We start from the raw sequence: 9,690 nt of genomic DNA on the forward strand, positions 1-9,690 counted from the left end.
GGTTAAGAAACACTAAACATAATGTTGTTACAGGTTTTCTTTTCTCTCAACAGGATACCTCTAACAACACCCCTGCATATTAATTTGACAGGTAACAGTGAAGCGACTCATAGGGGCCGAAAGCAATGATCGTCCTGTGTTGAAACTGCCGAGGACTCAGTAATCCTCGAACTATTAATACATTGAAAGATTTGGTTACTAGTTACAAGTCGAACATTTTATTTTTTATGGAAACAAAAGCTCTTAATTCTCGTATGAAATTTTTTCGTAATTTTTTATATTTTGATGGTTGCTTCTCAGTCGATAGACAAGAATTGGGAGGAGACCTTTCGTTAATATGAAAGAGTCATGTATATGTTTCTGTGGTTGGCTTTTCTCTAAATTTTATTAATTCGGTTGTTTCGGAAGTTAGTATTCAATAGAGATTTACTAGTTATTATGGATTTCCAGAATCGCAACGACGACGTCAGTTTTGGAATCTTATTCGAGCTTTATCTCGTACAAGCTCTCTTCCGTGACTTTGTTCGAGAGATTTTAATGATTTATACTCGAGAGATGAGAAAGAAGGAGGAGTATCTTTGCTAGAGTATCTTTGCTAAATTATCTTATGCAGGAGTTTAGACAGGCATTTGAGGAGCATATTTGCCAAATTATCTTATGCAATAGTTTGATTTTGAATGATTGTAAATATTTGTTAAACTCTATAACGAATAATTCTGTTAGATGAATTCGTCGTAATACTACTCTTGCTCATATTTTGGCTAAAAAATCTATTAGGTATAATTGTCTTTCTGTTTGGGATAATATTCTTTTTTCATGGGATTTTATTAATATAATTACTAGTTTTACTTTAAAAAAACGTATAAAAATATTTAAAAAATATTTATTTTACAAAATAAAGTATAAAAACAAATAATTATTGATAAAAATTATTAATTGTGGGCTGCACATATTCTAAATATATGAAATAAATATGAATGAATAAAATCCAGAATATAAATCTATGCCTGAATGGACATAAATTATGTCATGCAAATTGAATATACTAATTTTAAATAAAAAATTTTGAGCACTCATAGATTTAGTCTGGTAATAAGTGCATTTGAGTAAATATAAGATATCTCAGTTTTTACTCTCTCAATGCGTATTTCAAAAATAAAAAATAAAAAATTTTGAATAACGGATTATATAAATTAGGTTTTATTCTGGTTAATGATAATCTTAATTTTTAAAAAAATTATAGGATAATGGATTCAAATGAAATAAATATATATATACAGTTACCAAAGATTTTTTACTTTTATACTTTTATTATATTGAGATATTGAGTCTCATCCATTTAGAAATATAGTTTCAAGATGCTTTAAGATTAATTTATCTATCAGGTTTATTTTTTTACAACTGTATTAATTATTTTAAATTTGTTTATTCTCTTATAATTTACTTTTAGGCGATAAGAATGAATTAAAAGTATTTGCCACAAATATAAAAATAATATTTTTATAAAAAAATTACAACTTTGGCCCAAAAAATAAAAATATTAAATTACTGGTACTTAGAGTTGGTCCAATTAAGAAAACTAATATTAGTTTATTCCAACGTAAAATTATAATTTTTATTTCATATATTTGTTTATTATTGTAATTTTTATGATTGATCACAATAAAAATCTGTCGAATTACTAATTAATTTTAATTTGTTAGTAATATCAATCAATTTACTAATAGATTTCAAAATTTATTATTAATGTATTTGATATTACTAATAAATTTTAAAATTTATTGATAATTTATAAATTTAAAAACTAATTGATATTAAAATTTACTAATAAATTTAAAATATATTATAAATTTATTGATAATTCACTAATATATTTCAATCACTTAATAAATTTAAAAAAGTGTTAGAAAATTATTAATGGAGTTTAAATCTATTGGTAATTTGCTAATAAAAAATTTAAAAATTTATTATTAAATTTTATTATTAAATTAATATATTAAAAAATTATTAAAATTTATCGAGGGATGCAATTCATTAATAAATTTGTTGGTGCTTTACAATAAAATTTCACATAAAATTTTTATATTTTTGTAAAATCCACTCTTTTATAATTACCGATGAAATTATTAATGAATTTCAAATTTGTTTATAATTCTAGGAGGAAATTTAGTAACAAATTATAAATTCTTACTAAATCCATTAATAATTCACATTTATAAATATAATATCATCATCTCTTCTTTTATCATTCATTTATTTTATTATTTTTCTTTCTTTCATTTTATTATTTTTTTCTTTTATTTTCTTTCTCTTTTTTTTTATTTTTTGATTACTTTCTTTCATTTGAATTCCTTATCTCATAATTTTTTCTCTTATTTTTTTCTATTATTTTCATTTTTTCTCTTATTCTTTTTTCTCTTATTATTTTCTCAATTCTATTATTTTCTTTATTTTCTCAATAATTTTCCATTCTATTACTTTCTTCATTTTCTTTTCTAATCATTTTTTTCTCTCGTTAACTTTCCTCCATAATTTTCCTTTCCATTTCTTTCTCCATTTTCTTTTTTATTCATCATTTTCTTCCATTTCCTCTCATTGTCTTTATTTTCTCTATAATTTGTATTCATATTAATTTCCTCTCATCGTCTTTATTTTCTCTATAATTTTTATTCATATTAATTTCTTCTATCATTTTCTTTCTATCTATAATTTTTTCCTATTATCTCTTCATCTGTTTTCTTCTCTAATCATTTGTTTTTTTTTTCTCCTTTCTCTAATTATCTTTTTCCTCTTCTCTCATTCTTCCTTTTTTTTCATAATTTTTATTTTCCTCAAATGGTACGAACTGCCTCTTGCTTTTAGAACCTATTCTAGAAAATCAGAATGTTAAGGAAATAAAGAATAAGAACAAGGTTTAATGGAGGAAACCAAGACCTCTACGTTCAATTGAAACGTAATTGTTATATTTTCTGTCATACCTTTGGTTATTTTATTCATGAGCTTAAATAGCAGTAATAATTAACAGCTTAAGCTAATTACAAGGAAACAACCCACCTATTATGCAACAACTAAAACAAATAAGAATAATAATAAAAAACTAACATAAGACTTATTCAAATAAATTATTAAGGCTACGTGTCATTTCCCCTCCCCTTAAACAATTCTCTTGTCCTCAAGAGAGACATCTGGAAACTGCTTTTTCACTTGCTCAAGCTCTTCCCAAGTTGCTTCCATGGGAGATGAACCACGCCAATGAATCAAAACTTCACTTCTTTTTCTTCTTACTCTGCTGTCCAGAATAGCTTCAGGCTGTGGATTCGATTCATCATCTTCGTCAAACTGTGGTAATTGCGTCTGTACTCCACTTTCAGCTCCAATATACTTCTTAAGGAGTGAGACATGAAATACAGGATGCACTTTCGCTGTTGCTGGCAGCTCCAACTTATAAGCGACCGCACCAATTTTTCGTAGGACTTTGAACGGCCCATAATACTTAGGAGACAGTTTGAAGTTCCTTTGCACTGCAAGTGTAATACCCGGCTAGAGTCCGGCATCAGAATTCTACTTTCCGGTGGAATCTCGGATGTCGGAAGCCGCTAGAAGGGTAAGATTTATGTTTTTGTAAAGGATTTTAGTATGTTTTAATATTTTAAGTATAAAAGGAAATGAGTTTTGGAAAGAAAAGAGCCAAGGAAGAAATGCAAGGTTCGGCCGCCGAAGGTGAAGTTCGGCCGTCGAACATGCATGAGTTTTGGTTTCACGTTAGGCCGCCGAAGGTGGTCTGGCCAGCCACCTATAAAAGGCCCTAGGTCAGTGAATGGATAAGATTTTCTTTCCATTCACAGACAGAGGTGAGACCATGATCTTCCTTGGGTGATTTTCATGTTTTCTTCAAATCTTGCAAAGTTTTGATGGGTTTTATGTTGTTTTGAAGCTTTTGAGCAAATCAACCAAAAGTTTTGAAGTTGGAGACTTTGAGGGAGAGTTTCTCCATATCTCCACGTTGGGATCGTTTATCTTCTTGTTTGTAAGAGGTAAGTGAAGATCCTGAACTTCTTTTCATGTTTTATGAAGGTTTTATGAAGTGTTTGGGTACAGATGCATGTTTAGGGTAAGTTGAGGTTTGGTTGATTTGTGGTCAAAGCATGCTTATGTGTTGAGTTGTGTTGTTTGTTGGGGTTTTAAGTTAGTTTTGGACCCCTTTGTGCCTATCCTGGAGTGTATGCAGGTTGGGAATTTGTTGGGTGCATGTTTGAGTGAAGTTTGGGTACGTTTGCATGAAGCAGAACAAGTTTCTGCCTTACTGGAGAATCCAGTTTCGGCCGCCGAAAGAGGGTTTGGCCGCCGAACATGCTAAGGAGGTGGTTTCGGCTGCCTAAGCTTGCCAAGCTTGCCCCCGAAAGTTTGGACTTTCGGCTCTGGAGGAGGGTTTCGGCCGCCGAAGGTTAGGGACTTTCGTCTCTGGAGAGGACTTTCAGCAGCTGAAGTGCCACCGAAAGTGCTTGAGGTTCGGCTCTGGAAGGGACTTTCGGCCGCCGAATCTGCCGCCGAAATTGCCCTGTCCAGCCTTCTTTTGCATGTTTTTCTTGATTCTTTTAGGATGTTTTAGGGGGGTTTGGGGAGTCTTCTAGAGTTGTTCTTGAGTTAGTTTGGTCCCTCATTTGAGTCCATCTGTGTAGGAACGGACCAGAGGAACCAAAGAGGTCAGCAGTGAGCACTGCTTCAGAGTCAGCTCAGAGTCAGCCAGAGGTGAGTGGAACTAAACTAAATCTTTTAATATGAGAACTTAAATGCTTTTAGCATGTTCCATGCATCATGATATGTAATAGGTTGAGTGCACTAGAATACACTAATGTGACGCATTGCAATATTCTATGCTTGTACGGATCGGACATAGTTTTGGATTCACTAGCCCTTCGAGTAAAGTCCTGAGGAGCCCTGAGAGGGCCGAGCACAGAGCGCTATAGGGTGCGTAGAGAAGTCCTGAGTAGCTCCTTCGCGGGCCGGGCACAGAACAGAGGGAATTTTGAATCTGTCCGTTTGAGATGGGTGATTTACTTGTGATGTGATGCATTCCATATGAGCATGTTTTATTAACATGTTTTATCTGTTCTACTCACTGGGCTAGTATAGTTCATCCCTCTCCTTTAACCCCAATCTTGCAGGATCAGAGTCAGAGGGAAGTCGGCAGGGTACAGGAAGAGTAAAGAAGTTTTATAATAGCATAGTGTGGACATGTAATATTGTAAAGCAATGTTTTAGTATTGTATAGTGTAGAGTATTGTGCTTGACCCCTGTTGTAAGTCCCTTTTGTATACATGGTCTGTTTATGTGCTGTGAATGTTTTTATCAGTATGTACAAAAAAAACCAGGCTTAACAGAGTATGAGTTGAACCCGTCTAGAGCAAGCTCTAGTAAGGGGTTTTATAGTACAGAGATAGTGCATGCACAGGTTGAGCCTCGGTTCAGAGAATCAGTTTTATGTTTTTACAGAAAATGTTTGATCATGTATGGGATTTGACAGGTAGACAGAGAGTATAGCAGGCTTGCTACGGGTCCTGGCGACCTTAAGTCGACCTGGATCCTAGCGCCGATAGCGGTCCGATTTTCGGATCGTTACAGATTGGTATCAGAGCCCTAGGTTCATATGGTCAGACCTAGATAGCGAGTGTCGAGCTCATAGAGGTTATAGTAGGTCAAGCACAATTGGAAAGCATGTCCACTAGGATAGGATGTTGAGTCCTGTCTATTTGCTGAGATGTAATGCCATGAGTTATGCCTGTGCATTGTTGTTATGTGATGTTTCTATGCTGATGTGTGCTGTTATGTATTGTTTTCCAGAACGTTAAGATGAGAGGAACTCGTCGATCGGCACGATTGACTGGAGTCTCACCAGTGAATGAGGGTTCAGATGCTCGTCCTCCTGCGTTGCCAAGGGCAAGGTCTCAGAGGACTAGCAGGGAGGATACGTCAAGGGACCCTAGAAGGTCTGTTGACGAGAGCAGAAGAGGAACAGATAGAGGAGGAAGGTCAGAGGAAGTGAGGGAGGCTATGGAGGTGGATCAACAGACAAGAGAGGAAAGTATGGGTATGGGCAGGTTTGAAGAGGATATGGAAGAGCCTCAGGGAGACGCTCAGGCCTCGGGGTTTGGTTATCCACCCCATTATCCACCCTTTCCACAGGGCCCAGGGTATCCGATGGGGGGTACGTCAGATTACTCTAGCTTTACCCCATATCCTACCTACATGCCTTACATGCCTTATACTCCTTTTTACCCACCATATCCCATGTATCCACCCACACCTTTTCATCCCAGTTCAGATCCAAGTTCAGCACCTTCTGCTCCACCACCAGAACCAGTAGTCCCTGTTGTCCAAGTACCTCCACCTAGCTCAGCTGAGGGAAGCAAAGTGAAAATGACAGAGTACCTAAAGTTGGATGCTCCCAAATTCAATACGGGAGATGATCCATTTGAGTACCTCAGAACGGTTAAGATGATAACCGATGAGTTAGGAGCTGATGATAGCAGAGCCATTGAGATGGCAGGGTTCACACTCAAATGCAAGAAGGCTCGAGAGTGGTTCAAGAATTATATGGACCCCAGGTTGGACAGCATGTCATGGGGAGAGTTCGCCAATGAGTTTGCAGGGTGGGCTTTTCCTGACAGTTCCAGAGAGCTGAAAGTGGTAGAATTTGAGCAGCTGATGTAGACTGAAGAGATGAGTGTAGATGCATACACAGATAAGTTCCTGGATCTGTTACAGTATGTGGGTCAGGCTTATGACACTGACCAGAAAAAGGCAAGGAGATATACGATGAGACTGCATCCCAGGTATTCCTCCTTGATTCTTCCAGCAGAGAAAGATAGTTTCCATTCTATAGTGGATGCCGCCAGGAAGATGGAGGCGAGTGCCATTATTCAAGGAACAGTAAAACAGCATGTGGCACAGTCTTCGGGTTCTAAGACCCCCAGTGCAGTAGCTGCTGGCAGTAAGAAGGGAGAGAAGTTTAAAGCTAAGAAAGGCAAGTTCTGGAACAAGATCAAATCTAGTCTGGGAATGGGTAGTGGCTCAAGCTCTGGCACAGGCAGTATAGTATGCATGAGATGTGGGAAACCGCACAGAGGAGTTTGTCGGTTGGGATCTACCGCCTGTTATAAGTGTGGGCAGGAGGGACATTTTTCACGGGAATGTCCTCAGGCTACCTTTATGGCACCATCCCAGCAGATGAGCTCAGGCAGTGTAGCACAGCCAGCAGCTCCAGCCATACCGCAGAGCAGTGGCAGAGGCAGAGGGAGAGGGTCAGCCTCTTCTTCAGTAGCAGGTTCCCGAGGTGAAGGTTCGGTAGCCCCAGCACGGATCTTCACTGTGACTCAGGAGGAGGCGAACACGTCGAACACAGTGGTGTCAGGTAATCTCATCATTGGGTGTTCTGATGTGTATGATTTGATGGACCCCGGTGCTTCTCACTCTTTTATTGCTTCGAGAGCCGTGGAGAGATTGGGTCTGATGATCTCTGAGTTAGAGTGTCCTCTCTGGGTCAGTGGACCCAAATGTGACCCATCAGTGGCAATGTCAGTCTGTCGCTTCAGTCCAGTGTTCATAGAGGGTAGATACCTTTCAACTGACCTAGTGGTTCTAGAGTTGATGGATTTTGATGTCATTCTAGGGATGAATTGGCTATCTACATATGGAGCTACTTTGGACTGCAGAGACAAGGTAGTTAGGCTCAGAGACCACGATGGGTCAGAGTGTGTCTTCAGAGGAGACAGGAGGGGTACTCCTAGAGGTTTGATCTCAGCCCTTCAGGCTCGTCGTTTGCTTAGGAGGGGTTGTCAGGGGTTTCTAGCTCATGTGAGAGAGCTAGATAGACAGGTTAGTGAACCAGCCTCAGTTCCAGTAGTCTGAGAGTTTCCAGACGTCTTCCCAGACGAGCTTCCAGGACTACCACCTGATAGGGAGATAGAGTTTGCAATAGAATTGCTGCCTGGTACCAGACCTATCTCTATTCCTCCCTTCAGGATGGCGCCAGCAGAGTTAAAAGAGCTGAAAGAGCAGTTGCAAGAGTTGGTCGATAAGGGTTTCATCCGCCCTAGTACCTCACCTTGGGGTGCTCCAGTGTTGTTTGTCAGAAAGAAGGATGGATCCCTCAGACTTTGTATCGACTACAGGCAGTTGAACAAGGTTACTACCAAGAATAAGTATCCCCTACCTAGGATCGACGATCTATTTGACCAGCTAGCTGGAGCAGGTTGTTTCTCTAAAATAGATCTGAGGTCCGGGTATCATCAGTTGAGAGTTAGAGAAGCAGATGTGCCAAAGACAGCTTTCAGCACTAGATATGGGCATTATGAGTTCTTAGTAATGTCGTTCGGGTTGACTAACGCCCCTGCAGCATTCATGGATCTCATGAACAGAGTTTTCAGTGAGTATCTGGATCACTTTGTTATTGTCTTCATCGATGATATCTTAGTGTACTCCAGAGATACAGAGGAGCATGCCCAGCATCTGAGGACAGTTCTGCAGACACTGAGAGAGCATGGTTTATATGCCAAGTTCTCTAAGAGTGAGTTTTAGTTGAGGAGCATTTCATTCTTGGGGCATGTTGTATCAGCCGAAGGTATTGAGGTAGACCCCAAGAAGATAGAAGTTGTAGCTAACTGGCCTAGACCCACCACAGTAACTGAGATTAAAAGCTTTCTGGGTTTGGCAGGTTACTATAGGAGGTTCGTTCAGGACTTCTCAAAGATAGCTACTCCTATGACTAAACTGATTAAGAAGAATCAGCGGTTCGAGTGGTCGGACCAGTGTGAAGAGAGCTTTGAGGAGCTAAAGAGAAGATTAACATCAGCACTGGTGTTAGCTCTGCCTGTCAGTAATGAGGACTTCACAGTGTTCTGTGATGCGTCCAGAGTGGGATTGGGTTGTGTTCTGATGCAGAATGACAGGGTGATTGCTTATGCTTCTAGACAGCTGAAGAAGCACGAGTTGAATTACCCCACCCATGACCTAGAAATGGCAGCAGTTATCTTTGCACTCAAGATGTGGAGGCATTACCTTTATGGGGTTAAATGCAAGATCTTCACAGATCACAAGAGTTTACAGTACATCTTGAGTCAGAAAGAGCTGAATTTGAGGCAGAGAAGGTGGGTAGAACTGCTCAGTGACTATGATTGCAAGATTCAGTATCATCCGGGTAAGGCGAATGTTGTGGCAGACGCCCTAAGCCAGAACTCACTTGGCAGTTTGTCCCATATAGCAGCAGAGCGAAGACCAGTGGTGATGGAGTTTTATAAGCTCATCGACGAAGGGCTACAGCTAGAGTTGACTGGTATAGGTGCTTTGATAGCACAAATGAGAGTGACCCCAGTGTTTCTGAAGCAGGTGGCTCAGAAACAGCATGAGGACCCTGAGTTAGTTAAAATTGCCAGGACTGTTCAGTCAGGCAACAGTGCAGAGTTCAGATTTGACAGCAAAGGGATCCTCCGCCATGGGAATCGACTATGTATACCAGATGACAGAAGTTTAAAGGGAGACATTATGAGGGAAGCTCATAATGCAAGGTATAGTGTTCACCCTGGAGCCACCAAAATGTATTAGGATCTGAAAAGGGTATATTGGTGGCCAGCTATGAAGAAGGAAGTGGCACAGTTTGTGTCCGCCTGTGAGGTTTGCCAGAGGGTGAAACTA

This window comes from Manihot esculenta, chromosome 16 (genome assembly GCF_001659605.2).
Source record: "Manihot esculenta cultivar AM560-2 chromosome 16, M.esculenta_v8, whole genome shotgun sequence".
Lineage (NCBI taxonomy): Eukaryota > Viridiplantae > Streptophyta > Magnoliopsida > Malpighiales > Euphorbiaceae > Manihot > Manihot esculenta.